Here is a 22,413-nt window from a genome sequence, read left to right as displayed (position 1 = left end):
ACTCCTTGCTCTCCCATTAGGAGCCTTCAACTCTGACGTTTTCCCCACCTCACTAAATAGATGTCCCATCTTAACAGTGGGATAATCCCAAAGTCTTGACTTCTTTCTATCTCCCTCATCCTAGATCACATCTGTCAGCAAAACCTAACAGCTTTACCTTCAAAACATCCAGAAGCTGAATATACCTCCATTTGCAGTGCTATCACGCTGATTCCTGCCAACATCCTCTCTACCTGTTATTACTGCAATTGTCTCAACACATCTCTTCACCTCTGCTCTTGTCTCTCCTCACCCTACACCATGGAATGGTCAGGGTGATCTTTTTCAAATGTAACTTTGGGACTTCTCCTGTGGCTCATATCAAATGCAAGTTTGTTCCTGCCACACCTCCCCTCAAATCTTCAGTGGCTCTCGTCTCCTTCTGTGTGTCCTAAGTTCAAGGAGATCCTGCAGGAACAAGACCACGTTAAGTCTAGCAAATTCATCTTAGGTTATGACCTCACTGTGAGTAAATCCATGAGATCTGGCTACAGTTTTGCGGGGTTTATTATTTTTTTATTCCACCGCACCTGCGGCATACGGAAGTCCCCAGGCTAGGGGTTAAATCGGAGCTATAGCTGCCAGCCTACACCACAGCCACAGCAATGCCAGATCCAAGCTGCCTCTGTGACCTACAGCTTGCAGCAATGCCAGATCCTTAATCCACTGAGCAAGGCCAGGGACTGAACACACATCCTCATGGAGAAAATGTTAGGTCCTTAACCTACAAGCTATGTCAGGGACCCCAGTTTTTTGGTTAAAAAAAAAGAAGTTCTAACCATTTGTACCTGCCATGGCCTATACTACTATTCATGTGCAAAGTACATGTCCTGACACAGAGTAAATATTTGTTGCAAGGTGTAAGTGTTGAATGGATGGATGGCTGAATGTATCAAAAAAACATGAGATTAATGTAAAGCTGACTCAGTGGTTGGAGCTGAACAATAGAATGCAGGTTCTTCGGTCAGATTATTTTGACAGGACTTTGAAAGCAATTCATCCAAACTGTGATCTAAGCTATTTCTAAAGTAAACTGTGCTAGACTACATATTTTTGCAGATCTGCAGCTTTATGAGCTCAGATAAAATAGTTGTAAAGAATAAGAATTAACCCATACAATATATAGATCTTCCCAAATCTAAAGTTTGAAAACTTCTGCCCAGAGCCAAACTCTATGACTTAACCAAGCTACTTGAGCAGAGTTGATTGTTGAATGCATGAGCCACTGAATCCTCTTTCATGAATGAGTAAAGTGAGTTGCAAATGATTCCTTTAAACCAATTTTTTAAGAAAGAATTATTGCACATCCAGTATAGGTCAGGCACCAGATACTATGTAAATAATTCCAACATGAACAAAGCAGAAATAGATGCTGGGTTCAGAGGATGCTGGGAGAAGCCAACTTTGAACAAATAACTGTAAGTGATATGCACGCTACAAATTCAGAGACAGAGGTTGCTGTGGGAAATGCAACAGAGGAAGCAAATGAAGTCTAAGTTGGAATTTAAAGTAGAAAGTAATACAGCAAATAAGTTCAGTGGTTCTCAAGCTTTAGCAGGCCTCAGAATCACAGATCACTGGGCCAAGTCCCTGAATTCCTGATTCAGTAGGAGTAGGCCATGGCCTGAGAACCTGCATTTCTAACAAGTTCCCAGGTTGAGACTCATACTACTGTTCTTGCAAATCACTGACCTAGGTAAAGATGGGGGCCAGGGGCTGGGGAAACTGTCTTCTAGCATGTGGGAAGGAGCAAGGAGGGAGTTCCCTTGTGGGAACTGAAGGATCCAATGTTGTCACTGCATCAGTTTGGGTCACTGTTGTGACATAGGTTTGATCCCTGGCCTGGGAACTTCCACATGCCATAGGTGCAGCCAAATAAATAAATAAATAAAATAAAATAATTGAAGTAGTGCTTTGTATCAGTTGGAATACCAGCAAGAAAAAGTGACACACTTAAACAGGGTAATTGAGGGGAACTTAATAAAGGAACAACTAACAAAGGTTTGGGTAAGGATAAGGGAAGTGGACAAAGGAGAGGATGATGAATATGGAGAGCTAGCAACAACGAGGAGCCTGTTCTAGCCCTAACACTCAGGGGCACAAGAAGGGAGCAGTAAGGAATCAGAGGGAGCTGGAGCCATAGGAGAAAGGCTGGTGACAGAAGTTGTGGTCTTCAGTAGAGAAACATGTCTATTTCCAACCTACAACATGGCAAGGAGGGAGCCACAATTCATTTTCTCCCTCCACCTCCCACTTCCTAGCTTCATTGCAGCACCAGTCAAAAGCCAGAGGTCAAGGAAGCTCAGTAGATGCGTTTCCTAGAAGTCAGCCTCCTGGAGCCAAGAGAAAGAAGAAAGAGCCTGAAGAATGTCTCTGCAGGGGCAGACAGAACACCAGCCTTGGGCTAGAAGAGGGGGACAGTCAGGATGTTGTGGGAGATTTTGTAACCAGTTTCATATTGCTGTGCGACAAATCACCACAAACTTAATGCACATTTATTATCTCACTTTCCTGTGGTTCAGAAGTCCAGGTCTTCTTAGCTGGTTCTTTGCTTCAGGGTCTCACCAGGCTATAACCAAGGAGTTGGCATTCTCATCTGGAGGTTTGGCCAGAGAAAGTTCTGCTCCCAAGCTCACTCAGATTGTTGCTAGAATTCAGTTCCTTGCAGTTGTAGGACCGAGGCCTTCAATTCCTATATGCTTCCTGCATTTACCTGATGGCAGTGGGGAGGGGGCCTTTCCAGAGATATGCAAATGATGGCTATTTGTTGCTTCAAGGCCAGCAGAAGAACAAGAATGATTTTAGAGAGATGAAGTCTTAAATAACACAGCATAAACACTGAAGTAACATTCCATCATCTCTGTGGTATTTTACTGGGTCAAATCTAGGCACACTCAGGGAAAGGGGATAACACAAGAGGTTACCTTACGGTTTGTCTGCTGCACTATGTAACATTGCAAAAAATAATTTGATATTTTATCCTGATGCCAATAAAGGAAACTCATTCAAAGAAGGTGTTGAATAGGAGGAGTGGCAGAATTAGGTCTGCACTTGAAGGTTCACTCTGGTTCTCATATAGAATCTTGTTCAGGGTTCTACTTAAAGTCATAGAGTTAGTGAGTGGCTGGGCCAGAGCTCCAGCTTTTTGAGAATTACCGTGCTCCAGCAATATTACAATGTCCTTTTTTATTCCATGGTGCCATATTTCTCTGCATATACAAGCTGATGAAATGTCACATTTAATAGCATTGCATCAATATGAAGGATAGAGAAGTAACAGAGAGACTATTTTGGTTAGCAAATATTTGGACTTGGTCTTACATAAAGTCTAAAACAAATTCTGAGTTTAGTTTTTCCCCTTTTACAATGTTTATATGTTTGGAATTGTTCTTTAGGGAAGAGTTATTTTTCGTACATGTCATCTGGTGCAGCATTGCATCTCCCAGAGTAAAAAAACTCTGAGTTGACTTATCTTCTACCTCAGCTGCTGGCCCACCTGGATCTAAGCAAGCCATCTTGTGTGCTGCCGGTAGGAAATTTATTAGGTATAAACTTTCTGACAAGAAACAGCAAAATATGTATTTAAATCCTTGCAGGAGTTCCCATCGTGGCCCAGTGGTTAACAAATCCGACTAGGAACCATGAGATTGCAGGTTCGATCCCTGGCCTCGCTCAGTGTGTTAAGGATCTGGCATTGCTATGAGCTGTGGTGTAGGTCATAGATGCAGCTCAGATCCTGAATTGCTGTGGCTGCGGCGTAGGCTGGTGGTTACAGCTCCGATTAGACCCCTAGCTTGGGAACCTCCATATGCCACAGGTGCGGCCCTAGAAAAGACAAAAAAAAAAAAAAAAAAAAAAAAAAAAAAAATTTAAGGGAGGTGTTAAACCATTGGTAGCTTGAAATCAAATATGGCAAGAGTATTACCACCACAGAAAAAGGCAAATACTACAAATTCAGGCTTTTTTCCTCCTGCAAGCCAGTTTTTAAGGATCTACCAGCACAGCACTACTTTAAGATGTTCAATCTTCCCAAACTCTATTGTAAGAAATATTCAGAGAAGCTCATAAATATTTACATATAAGAAAGGTCTTCATAGAAAAGAAAGTTGGAAATAACTAAATATCCAAGAGGAAGCAGCTGATTAAACAAAATGCTGAAATCATTTTTTTTGTTTTTGTTTTTGTTTTTTGCCTTTTCTAGGGCCACTCCTGTGGCATATGGAGGTTCCCAGGCTAGGAGTCCAATCAGAGGTACAGCTGCCAGCCTACACCACAGCCACAGCGACTCAGGATCTAAGCCGTGTCTTCGACCTACACCACAGTTCATGGCAATGCTGAATCCTTAACCCACTGAGCGAGGCCAGGGGTTGAACCTACAACCTCATAGTTCCTAGTCGGATTTGTTAACCACTGAGACATGACGGGAACTCCTGAAATCATATTTTTAAGTCTACTTGACAGCATGAAAAAATCATTCAGGATATGATAAGGGGACATGAGGATATCAAACTCCATATATAGTATAAGAGAAATTTTGTGGAAAAATAGCATGTATGAATATATAGAAAGAATTTTATTTTTATTGATATATATATTTATGTGTATATATCAGTGTTATTGAAATACATATAATTGACACACAGCATTGTATACATTTAAGATATAAAACATAATGACTTGATATACATATATATTGCAAAGTGATTACCGCAATGTGTTTAGTTAACATCCATCGCCTTAAATATAAAATTAAAAAAAAAAAACTGAATGATAAGAAAGATATCTAGAATGGTGGGATAAAGATGACTTTTATTTTCCTCTTTACATTTTTGTGTATTTTCTAAATAATCAATGAGAAATACATACTGCATTTGCATTCATGCAAAAAAAAAAAAAAGATGCTATCAAGAAAAGTAATAAAGTTGGCAGAACCAAGAAAATACAAGCTTAAAATCAGACACATTTTCTGCTCACAGGACTTTTGCTGTGCCAAACTGACACCTAGCAATCAGGAAGAGACAACACATTTTCCTCATCCCAGACATAACAGGATAGTGACTCTGGATCATGGTGTCTTTGTGCATTTTTAGTTCAGCGAGTTCTTCAGGATGTGGCCAGTTTGAGTTTTCAGAGCCTTTGCATAGAATTGCACCTTTAAAAAAAATTTATTAAAGTATAGTTGATTTACAATGTTCTATCTAAAATTGCACTTTCAACCTCAAACCCATAAAAGCAGTGAATTAAGCACATAGCCTACCATATTCAGTTTAGTGTCCACTTAACATCCCTTTCAAGGCCTCTCTGTTAGGGGAGACTGATTTTTCCACATAAGAGGATGTGAGCTAGAGTGACTCTCTGGGATCCACCTCCAGCTCACTCCCCTGATGGCAGCTATGATGATGTGATCAGAGTTAGGGCTCCTTTGGAGCTGTCTGTCAAAAGAAATATGCATTCTGATCTGCTCTCTGCCTTGGAGACTGCTTCCCACACCCTAATCATGGGGAAGCCTGAGTTGACCAGCTGTGCCGGCGACCAGAGGTTAAGTGTTGCTTTCATTGGTGAATAGTGTCAACTGAAAGAAAAAAAAAAGCACAACCTAAAGTTGAAATTTATGTTTCTATGTTTTATTTGGAGGACCGCCTGAGGACTTAAGTCCAGGAGACAGCCTCTCGGGTAGCCCTTACCTCCCTTACCACCCCAAAGAGGTAAGGGAGGAGCCAGGATATACAGGGGTTTCTGCAACAAAGACCAGGTAGTCAGAACATCAAAAGATTACTGTTAAAGAAAAAACAAACAAAAGCTAATGAATCTAGTGCCTTTCTCTGTATAGGAAGATACAAGAGTCTGGGCTTAATGAAATTATTCTTTTGATTTGGAATAATCAAATAACAATCAAATTACAATTGGAGTTATTGCACCTCAACTACTCAAGGCCAGTATCCAGTGCTTTTCCATCCTGAATCCCCTCGGGGTGCATTGGCGGTTGCTGCGGCTAATGCCTTGATGCCATAACATTCTTTGTTTGCTGATATGGCAGAGGGCATTCTTTGTCCACAATAGGCAAACCCAGTTGGCCACAGAGCCAACCTACATCCTCCAATCATTAGTAATCAAGGCAATCTGAGTTCTCCCTCTCCAGAATGTATCTAACAAATTCATCCCACATTTGAAGAGAGAAGAAAGAGGAGTTGATTCTCAGCTTCCTTTAAACCCCCACACTATCCATCAGTGTCCTTCTAGAGTGGATACTGCTGAAGGCAAGGGTCATTCCCATTTTTGTATCCATGGCACTTAATGTGGACACTTATGCACATAGAAATGCTCCATAGAAGATGAGGGGTGTGGGGGAGGTAGAGGGCTGGTTAGAGAAAAAGATACAGAAGGCAATCTTTTATTACCTCATACTCATATTTTCTATTGAATTGAGGAGAGAGGGACCCTTCTCTCAAGCAGATTTTGGCCCATTCTCCCCATTGTTGGCTGAATGGATGGCATAGCATTTGTGGCTTAAATAATTTAGAGGGATCAATGGGAATGAACACAAGGTGAAATTAAGTCTCATCTGAGAAAATTCCTGAGTAATGACAGACAGGGGAGAGGTATGGCCATCAGCTCTTAATTACATTCTGTCTCCTCTTGGCTGTCTCCTGCTTACTCTTCTCTTCCTCCTCTAACACATCTTTCAAACATAGTGAAATTTTTAGGTGGGAGAAACCTCTAAGTATCCCATGCAACTTTCTGTTGCCTCGGCTGGAGCCCTCTGACGCACTCCCACCCAATAGTACAGGCCACCATTTCCTCCTTGTCATCAATTGGTACCAATTAAACACCTTCTAGGTAGAGAAATAATTTGTTTAACTGCATAAGAAAATGGCCACTTCAAGCCCTTTAAGAGTTTTGGTTCACAATTACCCAGCCTTCCTTCTCCCGTGAAGTGATAATTAGAGTCTGGATGATAACTGGATTACCAAGGACATCCCTCCTGACAGTCGTTTACCACCTAATCAAGTGTTAAGGTCGTAAATTATGCATTTCTCAACAGCATTCAGACCCATTTGAAAACAATTTGAAACAGTTCAAGAGTTCCTAGATGGTCTTCAGTTTTACAGGGCTGTGAAGGGTCCTGCTTTAAAGGAATTGCCCGCTTAGCAGAATTACCCAGGTTAAAGGAATTACCCACTCAAAGGACTCAAAGTCTAAGTCTCTCTCGGTTCTTTAATCAGCTACAGATCATTATTTTTTTTTTAACTGACAATTGAGTATGAGGAAGCAGAGTGTCTCCCAGTGTCAGTGCACCTCCCCAGGGAACTGAGATAAAAAGAAAAATTCCTAGAGAGACTATAAAAAAAGAAGAAAAAAATGAAGGCAAAGCCTTACAATTTTTTCTCATGACTTGTCCAAAATCAGGTCTGAAAATCAGAAGCTTGAGACTGAAAATTACAGACTATGTTTCTCATTTCTGATTCAGAGGGAGAAAAATATTCGAAGTGGTGGTGGGGGTGGGGCTGGGGGAAACAGAGGACATTGTACAAGAAGTTTCCACACCTTGCTCTGATCACCTTGAAAGAAATTCAGGCTTTCTTTAGGCAGAGGCCTCTTCTGAGGACACTGGCCCAGTTAGAACAGTTCATCCTCCCCTCTCACTGCCATGACCCCCATGCCTGCAACTCTACCAGGGACCTGAGCTAGTCAGTTCTCACAACTATATATAAAATAGATAACCAGCTGTATAGCACAGGGAACTCTACTTGATGGTTTGTAATAACTTATAAGGGGAAAGAATCTGGAAAATAATACATTATGTAGACATATATACATATACATATGACTGAATCATTTTGCTATACACCCGAAACTAACACAACATTGTAAGTCAACTATGCTTTAATTAAAAATTTTTTTGTTAAGGCATCACACACAAAAATAAAGTCAGGTCTCAAAAAGCAGCCATCACCATAGTCTTCTATTTCCAGTAGTTTCTGCCATTGATTGGTCTATCCATCGGTCCCTCTGCCTTCCCTCCACTCTTCAGAGAAGGAAGACCATGTCTTTAAAGATGCTAGGGGTCATGCACATCTATGCTAGCATCTCTTTAATAGGAGTCTCTTTAAGAACAGCAGCTACACTTCTTTCAAAGCCTGAGAATCTGTTTATAAGCTCAGTCTTCCTCTTGGAAGGAGGAAGGTATAATTGGAAGCTCAGATTACACCATGTAATTGTACTAAGAGAAAGATCCATCTCCAGTCCAGCCCAACTCGATTAGAATATTTTTACTGCCTAATTTGACCTGAAGAGCATCATAAAAGAAAAGAAAATGTCTTATAGGAATAGGGATAATATGACACATGGTTTTCTTCCCTCTTCCTCTTCTCCTTCCATCTCAGTCATGTCCAACATATTTTTAAAAAAAGATGAAACAGAAATCCAAAATTAAGACAGCCCTGTCTCATCCTTTCCTCTATGTCTTAGGACTTGAGTCATTGGAACAACCTGAGTTGTTTGTGTGACATTCGTTCTCTCCAAAATAAAGAGCTTTTATTTCAGTGTACTTACTAGAAGAAGAAAAAAGAGAACAGAATTGGTGTAAGATTTCATAAATTTTACCTAGTCCAACATAAAAAGCCTCTTGCCTAACCTTCTTTCCTATCTTTTCAAATCAAAATATCCCATTATTATCACTGTCCCGCTTAAGCATCCATGATGGCTTCCCATGGCTAGTTCAATGAAATCCAAACACCATTCAGAAACCTTCCACAATTGGGCTCCATCTCACTTTTCCACCCCATACTCTGTCATTTTTTTCCCTCAGATAGGCCCACTGCTCCCATCATCACTCCCAATCTGCCAAGTACATTCTGCATGCCTTTGTCTCTGTCTTTGTTCACAATGTTCCCTCTGCTTCTGGTCTCCTTCCCCTATCCCTTGCAAAATCCTACGCAACCATCAAGAACTAACTCAAATGCCACTTCTTCCATAGCCCCTTTCTCTGCCAGCTGCTATAAAATGAATTGTCAAGCCCCTGGGTTCACCTTTCACTTTTTAACTCCCCTAGTCTACTTTTATCATCATTTTATGTCCGTTTCCCTTGGGGGATTATAAATTTCCTGAGAGCCATGATTATATCTTACCATTTGTACATACCTAATATCTTTAGTATCTGGAAAAAAAGAAGTGTATATTTTCTAGAAAGATATTTTAGAAAGAAATTAGATTTTCTGTCTTTTATTTTTAAGTGATATTTTGAAAACTGTTTTTGAAAAATTTCTAGATGCCTTTTGTTTTCCTCAAACCCAACTTTTGAAGAGCAGACCTCATGGAAGGTCACTATACTAAAATTCAGAGAAATGCAAGACTTGGTCATTTTCTTCTTTCTTTAATCTTTCTCATGGAGGTGTATGTGTGTTTTAGATATGTTTGATGGGGTTGTCTTTTGCTCTTTGTAAATCCTGAGTGTGTGTCACATAAACAAAATGTTCCCCTCTCACTGGACTATTGACAAAAATAAATCATTTGCACAGCAGACTCAGGTGATAATCTCCTGAATTTTGAAAGGTTTTTTTTTTTTAACCAGGATGCTAAAAAGTATATGATAGATCATGATAATCATGATCATTAAAGTAGAGTAGTTAACATATAAATCGTCTGACTCAAATAAAAGCAGTGTCCCAGCTGATGTACAAATTGGGTATATACAGAGCTGGGTCAACAGATACATCACTTGGGAGGAATATTCCCTAAGACAAGTCCCCACTCTTGTATTCTCAAGTCAGGGAAACTGATCAGGCTGGAGGCTCATTCTCAAAGAGCTTGGAATCCCCACATGTTTGAGGGATCTAAATGAAGTGTAGACGACTTCCCAGGCCCTTATTTGAGATGGGGATTTGCACTCTGAATTTTCTTTCTTTCTTTTCTATTTTTTTTGGGGGGGAGGGGGGGCTACACCCACAGCATACGGAAGTTCCTGGGCCAGGGATTGAACCTGAGCCACAGCAGTGACCCAAGCCACAGAAGTGGCAACACCAAGTCCTTACCTCTAGGCCACCAGGGAGCTCCTATACCCAGGCTTTTCATGCAACTCTAAATCCTGCCTCAGAACAACTCTCCATAGATCAGTGGGACAGGATAGAAAGCCCAGAATTAAACCCATGCACCTATAGCCATCTAATCTATGACAAAGGAGGCAAGAATATACAATGGAGAAAAGACAGCCTGTTCAATAAGCGGTGCTGGGAAAACTGGACAGCCACATGGAAAAGAATGAAATTAGAACACTCCCACACACCATATACAAAAATAAACTCAAAATGGATTAAAGACCTAGATATAAGACCAGACACTATAAAACTCTTAGAGGAAAACATAGGCCAAACACTCTTTTGGCATAAATGATACATCTTCTCAGAGTTACACCTCTTAGAGTAATGACAATAAAAACAAAAATTAACAAATGGGACTTCATTAAACTTAAAAATTTCTGCACAGCAAAGGAAACCCTTTGAAAAGACAACCCACAGAATGGGAGAAAATATTTGCAAATGAATCAACTGACAAGGGATTAACCTCCAAAATTTATAAACACCTTCTGCAGCTCCATTCCAAAAAAACAAACAACCCCATCAAAAAATGGGCAGAAGATCTAAACAGGCAATTCTCAAAACAAGACATATGGATGGCCAAAAAACACAAGAAAAGATGTTCAACATCACTCATTATTAGAGAAATGCAAATCAAAACCACTATGAGGTACCACCTTACACCAGTCAGAATGGCCATCATCAAAAAGTCTACAAACAATAAATGCTGGAGAGGGTGTTGAGAAAAAGGAACCCTATGACACTGTTGGTGGGATTGTAAATTGGTACAACCCCTGTGGAAAAAAGTATAGAGATCCCTCAGAAAACTAAAAGTAGAACTATCATTTGATCTAGCAATCCCACTCCTGGGCATCTATCCAGAGAAAACCATGACTCTCAAAGACACATGTACTCCAATGTTCATTGCAGCACTATTTGCAATAGCCAAGACGTGGAAACAACCTAAATATCCATCAATAGAGGAGTGGATCAAGATGTGGTACATATACACAATGGAATATTACTCAGCCATTAAAAGGAATGAAATATCAGCATTTTTAGCAACATGGATGGACCTAGAAATTATCATGCTAAGTGAAGTCAGTCAGACAATGAGACACCAACATCAAATTCTTTCACTTACATGTGGAATTTGAAAAAAGGACAGAATGAACTTCTTTGCAGAACAGATACTGACTCACAGACTTTGAAAAACTTATGGTTTCCAAAGGAGACAGTTTGGGGGGTGGGGGAATGCGTTGGGTTGGGATGGAAATCCTATAAAATTGGATTGTGATGACCATTGTACAACTATAAATGTAATAAATTCATTGAGTAATAAAAAAGAAAATAAAAGAACCACTCTCCAGCCTCATCCTTTCATCCTCTCACATGAATGACCAGTATCCAAATGTCCCCCATAGACAGGGAAACCAGCCCGCTCACTCAGCTTCTGCTCTGTGGTCTCCATTCCTCAGGCTCCCAGATTTTTAAGGCATCTCCAAATTCTCATCCTTTCTCTCTACATCCTAAAAGTTATCATGTCAGGTAATAATATTAAAATATTGGGATTTCCCTTGTGGTGCAGCAGGTTAAGGATCTGGTGTCGTCACTGCAGCTGCTCAGGTCACTGATGTGGCTCAGGTTCAATCCCTGGCCCGGGAACTTCCACATGCCAAATATATATGTATTAACAAAATGAGGAAGGGTTCATGAATATTGAGAGACAGAAATATAAGATCAAAGATAAAGTGGTCCCACAAAGGAGAAAAAAGTAAAGCAAAGGAGGTACTGAGGGCAAAGCAAAATTCCGGTTATTACAGGCAATCGTCAATGTACATCACATTCACGTTCCCCAAGACTGAAACCCCAGCAGCTGCCTCTATACCCCAAGATGCTCTACCAAAGGTTTCTTCTCCTCTGTCTTTCTAGAAAGAGTGTCCCTGGTGACCATGGGGTGGGGGTTGTGGCAGCGGAGGGCATTTGTCTAATCAAAAGAAAAGGGGGAAGAATGGGACATTTCACAGTGTCTGCCCCATGGATGCCGTGCAATGATTTGGCTTGGTAGGCAGATACCATTAAAAAAGATTAAATATCATAGTGAGAAAGTTATTCTTAAGAGGTTCAATGATCTTTAGGAGCCTTGTGATGAATTAAAGTTCAGCATCGGGAGTTCCCGTCGTGGCGCAGTGGTTAACGAATCCGACTAGGAACCATGAGGTTGCGGGTTCGGTCCCTGCCCTTGCTCAGTGGGTTAACGATCCGGCGTTGCCGTGAGCTGTGGTGTAGGTTGCAGACGCAGCTCGGATCCCGCGTTGCTGTGGCTCTGGCGTAGGCCGGTGGCTACAGCTCCGATTGGACCCCTAGCCTGGGAACCTCCATATGCCGCGGGAGCAGCCCAAAGAAATGGCAAAAAGACAAAAAAATAAATAAATAAATAAATAATAAATAAAGTTCAGCATCGGATTGGTGCTACCACATCTTTAAGGCCTTCTAACATTTCCGTTTTCCATGAAACAGAGCTGACCTCAGGCTTAAAACCTTCGCCAGGCTACTGAAAGCAGCTAGATTTGTGTGTGTGTGTGTGTGTGTGTGTGTGTGTGTGTGTGTGTGTGCATGTATAATTGAAAATAGTAATTGTTTATTCCAACAAATACTATTTATATTAAAATTCCATGGATGAATGACACCATATGGGTACTACACAAGTCCGAAATTATAATACGCTACCTATCTGAAAGTTTAGTACTAAAAGGAAAATATTATAGGCAAAAATTTTTTATTGAAGTATAATTGACCTACAACGGTATGTTAGTTCCAGATGCCCAACAAAATAACTCAGTATTTCTCTTTTTTCCAATCTATCATTTTTTAAAATTATAGTTGATTTACAGTGTTAATTCCTGCTATACAGCATAGTGACCCAGCCACACATCACACATACACATATATTCTCTTTCCCATACCATCTTCCATCATGCTCTATCCCAAGAGACTGGACATAGTTCCCTGTGCTGTACAGTAGGACCTCATTGCTTATCCATTCCAAATGTAATAGCCAACCCCAAACTCCCTGTCCATCTCCAATTTTTAACATCATTATTTTGTGTCTGCATACTTAATTTTACAATTATGTCCTATTTGTGGCAAGTGATGATGACTTCCTAGTCATCATATTCATACAACCTTCTTTTTAGAATAAATTATTTAACATGAAAAAAATAAGTCAGTTGAACGTAAAATGGAAAGTAAATAATGATGCAGGCTTGCACAGTTGTGGTAAAAATCAGACAGGATGGCTGAAGTTTAAGGAACATCATTATACTCATCAGAATATAAGAAGATGAGGCCAGAGGGCCTGGGCAAACACATCTCATCTCAGCCCTGTGGTCCAGAGCAAATGGCAGAGTCTCTCTGCAGCTCAGTAATGATTTTATCGACAAAATGGGAGTGAAGACAATACTGTCGCACAAGGCTGTGATTTGCCCGGATGAGTCAAACACGAAGGATGAGACTGGATGAATCAGAGGTCTGGTATAATAAAATGGCAGGACCAGGGCAGGCCAGTTAATTTACTTATTCATGACGGTATCTGTACTCTGTACCATAATTGGTATTAGGCCATGTCTGTCTCCTCCAGGAGACTATGAGCCCCTTGATGGTAGCAACCATGCCTTACTGCTCACTGCATGTCCCTGTCCTTGGGACTTTGCCTCTCTGTAGTACAGGGTTTATGAATATATTTTTCATATCCTTTTCATTATAGTTTATTATAAGGTATTGAATATAGTTCCTTGTGCTATAACTGTAGGTCCTTGTTGTTTATTTTATATACAGTAGTGTATACCTGCTAATCTCAAACTCCTAATTTATCCCTCCCCCTTTTTTTCCCCTCTGGTGACCATAGTTTGTTTTTTGTCTCTGAGTAAAATAGACTTTATGTCTCTGAGTCTATTTTTCACAGACATAAAAAATAAGTTCATTTGTATCACTTTATCCATATATAAGTGGTGTGGTATGATATCATTCTGCATATAAATATCACATGCTATTTGTCTTTGGCTTATTTCACTTAGTATAATAATCTCTAGGTCCATCTATGTTGCTGTAAATGCCATTATTTCACTTTTTATGGCTGAGTAATATTCCATTGTATATATGTGCCGTATCTTTATCCATTCCTCTGCTGATGGACACTTAAGTTGCCTCCATGTCTTAACTATTGTGAATAGTACTGCTGTCAACATTGCCTCTCTGTAGTGCAGGGTCAATGAATAGTTTTAAGCTGTGTTGAATCGGATGACTGAATAGGATATTTGTCTTGACAACCCAAAAAAGACGCTTGAGGTAAAAAATTATTTACTGTGTCGCAATTAGTAGTATAGTAGTTTCTCAGGAAAAGATTGCTGGTTGATAATATATGCATCCCCTACCTGAACTACAGTGACCATTTTCTGTTACCCCTGACTCCACCAGTGTCCCCTCCCTCCCCCAAATCCTTTCTCCATGTTGCAGCCAAAGTGATTGTTCTAATACTCTCCTATCAAAAACCCACCTGGAGATAGGGAAAAATTTCCTTAGAACAACATCCAAAGTCCTTCATTATCTGTCTCCTGCTTATAGCTTTAGTTTCACCCCTCAGTAACTCTTCCTCAAGCCAAGCCAAACAATTTTCAGGAGTTCACATGAGCTATACACTCTCTCACTTCAGGACCATTGCACCCAGTGTTCCTTTTGTTTCCTGTTTCTCCCCCTGGCTGGGTCCCACTCTCCCACTAGACGTCACCTCCTACAGAAGGCCTTTCAGTCCACCTCCTACGCCACCCCACAGGAGGACGTGAACTCAGGCCCTATCTTGGCCCTCATCCCTGTCTATATTAAGGCACATGGGCCTGCTTTTCTGGTCTGTCTCCACCATAGATTTTGGTTCTCAAACTTAGGCACACCCTACAAGGCCTGTGAAAAACAGATTCTGAATTATTAGATCTGAGGTAGGGCCCAAGAATTTGTGTTTCTCATAGTCACCGGTTCTCAAAACTGACTTTCTGTCAGAAATACCATGGAAAGAATTCAAAATTTTCTGTGGCCCAGACCCCACCTAAGGACTGATTAAATCAGAGCCTTTTGGGTTGGTAGATGGGGCAGTCGCAGTAGCCCAAGCATTGGTATTTTCTATTAGTTTCTTCAGATGAATCCAGAGTTAGGGATACCTGCTTTACAAATTCTAACATGCATATGTGGAAATACTGTTAAAAGGCAGTAGATCTGTGATAGAATCAAAAGTCTGCATTTATTTATTTATTTATTTATTTTTATTTTATTTTTTTTTTTTTTGCCACACTCATGGTAGGTGGAAGGGATTGAACCCACACCACAGCAATGACAACACTGTCTCCTTAACCTGGAGCCACCAGGGAACTCCTAAAATGTAAGATACTCTAAGGTTCTAAGATTCTAAGATGCTTCCAAATGATGCTGATGGTGCAGGTCCATGGCCCTCACTTGGAGTGGAGTTTTAGAAGAAGAGCTGACCCAGTCACCACTCCCAGCCTCCACAATGTTGCCAGAAGTCAGCAGCAGCATTAAGTGAACACCTGCCATTTGCTACTTACCCAGAAGCACCTCTAAGCATTGACCTTGTCAGAAACAGATGTTTCTCTGATGACTTTCAATTCAAGGGTCATATTTGAATCTGCTGTTTGTAGTCTCTGCCACAACATCTCAGGCATCCACTGGGTCTCATATCACTAACAGCCATCAGGCCTCTTGTTATGCCTTGGTTTCTGCTGCTCTGGAGGTTGGCTGTGTCTTGCTGAGGTGATTCCCTCAAAGAACAGTTTTCAAAGCCAGCTTGTACAGTGTTCAACCCTGTCAGACCTATCTCCAAATTTGGTAAAAGTCTGTATAGCTGTTTTCACATGATGTGGTTAAAAAAAGAAAAAGAATGAAACATAATTCTTAGGCATAGATTGAATTTCCATAGCCTATGAAAGTTTCCAACACAATTTAAGTGGGCAGTGAGTTTATGGAAGGAAGGGAGGGAGGAAGGGGAGAGGAGGGGAGGAAGGGGAGGGAGGGAAGGAAAGGGAGGAAGAAGGAAAGAAGGGGGGAAGGAAGGAAGGGAAGAAGGAAGGAAGGAAGAGAGGGAGGGAGAGTGAAAGAATGGATGGTAGGGCAATAGAGAGAAAGAAAAGGAGGTGGAAGCTTAAAAAGACAACATTTTGTCCTAGTTGCCATTTATTCCCAGGCACCTGCTGCATCTCACCCTCACTGCCCTCATTTTACCATGTTCTTTTCAGCCCCATCCAGCCCCATTCCCACTCTGCCTGGAATCCCCCTGGTTCCTTCCCACTGGCTTCCTTTATAACCTGTGGATGCAGATTGGGGTAGGGATACACAGCCTGCCAGGTCTGTCTTATACAACTCCATGTGCATAATGAGGCTAAATTTCTTAAAAATTTGAAATCACTGAAAGATCATCTCCCAAGAAAGATCCCAACCAGGCAGGCTGTAAGCTAACAGCAATTGAAAGTGTTCAAATTAGTTACCAGTAGTTCATATTCAAGATATCTTTCGCAAAAATTTAGATTCCCACAAGCTAAATGTCCATCAACAGACGAATGGATAAAGAAGATGTGGTTGCTTGGGCTGTGGGATGAAAATCCTGTGAAATCAGATTGTTATGATCATTATACAACTACAGATTTGATAAACTCATTTGAGTAATTAAAAAAAAGTAAAAAAAAGAAGATGTGGTATATACATACAATGGAACATCACTCAGCCATGAAAAAGAATGAAATCATGCCATTTACAGGAACATGGATGGACTTAGAGATTATCATCCTAAGTGAAGTAAGTCAGAAAGACAAAGATAAGCATCACATGAGATCAGTAGTATGTGGAATCTAAAATACGATACAAATTAGCTTATCTATGAAACAGAAACAAGACTCGTAGAAACAGAAACAGACTCATAAAAAACAGACTTGTGGTGGCCAAGGGAGGGGAAGGGGTAGACTGGGAGTTTGGGATGAGCAGATGCAAAGTATGATATATATAATGAATAAACAACAAGGTCCTACTTATAGCACAAGGAACTCTATTCAATATCCTGTGATAAAGCATAATGGAAAAAGGTGTGAAAAAGAACATGTCTTTATATATACATATACATATATATCTGAATCACTTGGCTATATATCAAAAATGAACATGACATTGTAAATCAACTGTACTTCAATAAAATAAATTAAAAGAAGAAAATGTAGATTTCTAGCTTCTCTCCAAAATTGGAAGATCTGGCAAGGTGGGACTAGCTTTGGTTGGATCTGAACAGAGATGGCTCTCCTTCCATTGGGAGCATGTGTTCTCCATTCTGTTTGCCCCAATCCCAACCCTTCCTTATCACCATCCCCCGCCCCCAGCATAAGTGGCCGTGGTCATCTTTACCTCATTTTACTTGAACAATGTTTACCTTCCACTTGACCGTTTTCATTCACTACCATTACCTGCCCAGCTCGGAGACCCTCATGTGTGCCATCTGCAGACCACACATGCAAGGAAAACGGCCCCCACACAGTGCTCACCCTTTCTCTTAAAATCTGAGCCTGTGTTGTGTCATTTGCTGGTGATAATTCACATCCAAAGAGAAATCGGAAAGACTAGGTCTCCTTAAACCAGCCCTGATTCTCCACATGCAGCTTTTCACCTGTCCCTTTTCCTGGCAAAGGGCATTAATGTTTGCTGTCATTATTACCTGCTCTCCTGATCTCTCAGGCTCCTTCCCTCCCCACGCAGAATTTGCCCACAAGGGAAACCTGCTGCCCTCCCAAGAGATAATAATACTTACTAAGACCTTTTGTAGAGTTCCTGGACCTTTGGGGACTGAACCACACTTTGTGCATAAAAAGCCCTCCATTATCACCACTATTGGTGTCATTATTATTATTTGGGATTAGGCAGCCCTTTTAGAAGTCTTGCCAAACCCAGGCAGGTGCCATCCCAGAGCCTCACCTGGCCCGGCGTGGTGACTCAGGCCGGACGCACCTGGCTGTAGGGCTCTGGCTCAACCTGCTGCAGGCTGGGCTTCTGCCAGAGCAGAGCCCTGCCCTGACACACTCGCTCCCCCACTAGGCAGGGGGCAGAGGCCTCCAGGAGACCCTCCCAGGGAGTGCAGATTCTGGACTGCCCCAGAGAGCCTGGGCCACTGGAGAACTCAAGCCAGGCCAAGCCTTCAGGGGCCAAAGACCTTCTCTAGGAAGAAATCTGTGCACAGTACAGCCTGGGGGCCAGGAGCTGGGTCCCCATCCCAACTGTCCCTCTACAACTGCATGAACCTCAGGCAGCATCTCGACCTCTGCAACCACTGGTTCTCATCTATAAAATGTGATAACATTCCCAAGTTTATGATAATATTGTGAGAGAGATACGAATTTGAAAGTACATATGTAACATATATAAATAACATATTTATCTATGAATATCTGTAAGTGATGGGTATATAGTAGTCTATTTACAGAGAAAGACAGGGCTCCATCTCTATTCAGGCTCACAGAACCACCCAGAAGTTAACAGAGTAAATAGACAAGATGCCCCCAGGAAGCAGTGGTGAATAGAAATATCTCACCCAGAGAAGAGTTTTCACCCACCAGCCTGAGTCCTGTCTTATCCTTCTCCCCCTCCCACTGACTCCCAACCAAAAGTCATCCAAGAAAACATGAGCCTTTGCCTCATTTTGATTTGCAGGCTGTCTCTCTGCTGTGACCATGAGACAAGTCTGCACCCCACAAAGGGATTGAGGTATGGCCTCCACACTGCTTTCTGATCCCTTTATTTAGCATTTTCCACTAATCCCCCCTCAAAACAAACCAACCAAACTTAAACCAGAGTGTTGAATCTGTGATTCAGAGGAAGAATTGGCCATGAGACCAGCAGAGATGAAGGTAGATTTCCAGAAAAACTAGAAGTCGTGGTCCCTCTCTCCACTTCATATTTCTCTTTCTCTCTATACAAAGGTGGTAAAAAGCATGGCTACAGCAAGTTTTCAGTATTGCAGTCATTGGGAAGACAATCATTAGAGAGACTGGCCGGTGTTTTTTCTGATACCAAATTCTAAAATCCCAAGGAAGAACTGTGATTGGCCAGCTTTGGTCAGGAGCCCACTCCTGGACCAATCAGCTTTGACCAGTGAGGGCAGAATCTTTTGATTAGTGCTGTTTGGTCTTGGAACCACACACCTCCACTCGCAACCAACCAATCTTTGGTCAGAACAATGAGCTCATGTTAGAACATGGAAGCTCAGGTGGTCAGCATGTGGCAGCGAGAATGAAAGAAAATTGCCCAGACAAGGGAGGCAACACTACAGAATTCTAGAATGGAATCACTTTATCTGTTTATGGACCTTTCCAGGTGGCCCACCATGAGGTGCTCAAGGACAGGAAGGAGGCTAGTGCATCTGTTATCCTGGCCATGTAAACACATAAGAAATGTTTGTAGAATTGAACTGATGTGCATCTGACCGCTGTTAAAGTTATGTGTCCATCCTACATGTTCAGAGAAGAACCCAAAGCAGATGATGGCGTGTTAGGGAAAATGAGAATATTTATGCACTGACTCAAATCCCTTTCAAATATTTGATTTCATGATTATATGAACTCAACCATGGAAGACAAAGTCACTCTATCTAGATTAGGCATCCTGGGACACCAAGGAAAGGAGAAATAGCCCCAACAACACAGTCAAAGCTTCTGCTGGCCACATCTGAACACACGCCTTATTGAGATCCTAGTCTTTCCAAAGTGATGCCTTATGTCTTGGTACAAAAATAAGAATTAGGAGATTCCAAATTAGGCATGTTTTGGTCTGTAAACAGGCCTGTACTGGCCCATATCTGGTGAGGATGTGCTTTGATCAGTCTTCAGTGCATCATTTAACCACATCTAACATACAATAAATATATTGAAACTGTAATCTATCTGGCCATTATTTTTTTTATTTTTATTTTTTGCTACATCTTTTTTTCTTTGTCTTTATTTTGGGGGAGAATTTTTAAGTTTTCTACTCTTTTGGCAACTTTTAATAATACAAAACAGTATTATCAGCTATAGTCACCATGTTATACATTAGATCCTCAGACCTTATTTGTCTTATAACTGAAAGTTTATACCCTTTTACCAACCTCTCCTTACTCCTTCCATCCTCAGCCGCTAGCAACCACTTTTCTATTCTGTTCCTATGAGTTTGACTTTTTCTTTTTAGATTCTGCATTAAATCATACCACGCAATATTTGTCTTTCTCCGTCTGACATCTCACGTACCCTAATGCCCTCAAATTCCATCCATGTTGTCTCAAGTGGCAGGATTTCCTTCTTTCTCGTGGCTGAATAATATTCCATATATATATTTTATATATATATATATATATATATATATAATATACATTCTACATCTTTATCCATTAATCCTTTGATGGACATTTAGATTATTTCCACATCTTGGCTATCATGGATAATACTACAATGAATATGGGAGTGCAGGTGTCTCTTTGGTATCCTGTTTTTATTTTCCTTGGATATATACCCAGAAGTCAAATTTTGGGATCATACAAATTTTGGAATCATACAAAATAATTTGATTTCTTGAAGAACCTCCATACCGTTTTCCATAGTGGCTGCACCAATTTACATTCCCACCAACAAGGCACAAGAGTTCCCTTTCCTTTGCATCCTTGTCAATACTTATTATTTCTTGTCTTCTTGATAATAGCCATCCTAACCAATGTGATGTGATATCTCCTTGCGGTTTGATTTGTATTTCCCTGATGACTGGTGGTATTGAGCCCCTGTTGGCTGTTTGTATAACTTTTTGAGAAAAAATGTCTATTCAGGTCTTTTGCCCCCTTTTTAATTGGGTTATTTGGGGGGTTTGCTATTGAGTAGTGTGAATTTAGGGCATTACTTCTAGTCTTTTTTTCATCTGAGATCTCTCTGATAAATTGGCATCTTTGGGTTTTGGTGGTGGTGGTGGTCACACCCACAGCATGTGGAAGTTCCAGGGACAAGGATGGAACTCATGCCACAGCAGTGACCTAAGTCCACAGCAGTGACAATGCCAGATCCTTAACCTGCTGTGCCACAAAGATATTCCTGACATCTTTTTTTTGACAAATATTTTCACTGTCTTTTTTCCCCTCAAAACAAAGTTCTACATGCTTGAGAGCTTTCTTTGAAAGGAGAGTCCCTTAACCACCAGCCACTATAGAGGGAAAGATGATAGATGGGAGCAGTATCACTCCCATGATGAGCATCCACCTAGGAGATCCTCGACAAGTACAGAAAGGAAGGGTGTTTTGGATGTCTCTTAGCAGAAGCTGCCTGGGGCCATCAGTTCTCAGAGAAGTAGCATGTTGGAGCCAGATCGTACTGGCTTATGAAAGCCAGCTGTTTCACTTTCAGGAATTTGTGAGCCCACTGTTAAACCATTGGTCTCGGTGAGGGTATTTCTACCTCAGAAATTGACAAATGCCACAAATCAATCTTCCTAGACCTTCACCCCTACATTACCAGCACTCCACTGGTTAGCAGCAACTAATCACCTCTAGTCACTGACTCTTTGCCAAATGACCAGACTGACTCTGGCACCAATACTCAGCTAAACCAACCCTTCCTGTGGTCTCACCAGAGAGCCAAAAGTCTTCTTCTTCCAGCAATATTCATATTAACATTCATGTCAGCTTTCTCCTGCATTTCTCCTGATGCATTATGGCAGATACAAATAAGTAGCATTGTGCCCCACTTGTCTTGAACACGTTCTTTGGTATTCTTCCCAGGACTTTTAGATCATCTCCCTGAGTGGTGCACAATGAGAAACAGGACAGGATAAAAAGAGCCACCAATTTTAAGGCTATAATGATATTTCTTTTGGAAAGAAATTGGAAATCTAACAATCCTAGTTCTGGGTATTCATCCAAAGAAAACAAAAATGCTAACATGAAAAGATATATACACTTCAATGTTCACTATAGCATTATTTACAATAACCAAGAGATAGAAGCAGCCTAAATGTCCATCAGTATGTGAATGGATAAAGATGATGTGATTTGTTGAAAATAATTTTATTTTTAAATTTATTTTATTCAAGTTTAGTTGATTTACAATGTTGTGTTAGTTTCTGCTGTACAATAAAATGACTCAGTTATACATATACATACATTCTTTGTAATATTATTTTCCATTATGTTTTATCACAGGATATTGAACAGAGTTCCCTGTGCTATACAGTAGGACCTTGTTGTTTATCC

This window comes from Sus scrofa, chromosome 13, assembly GCF_000003025.6.
Source record: "Sus scrofa isolate TJ Tabasco breed Duroc chromosome 13, Sscrofa11.1, whole genome shotgun sequence".
Lineage (NCBI taxonomy): Eukaryota > Metazoa > Chordata > Mammalia > Artiodactyla > Suidae > Sus > Sus scrofa.
Note: the sequence above shows the minus strand (reverse complement) of the source record.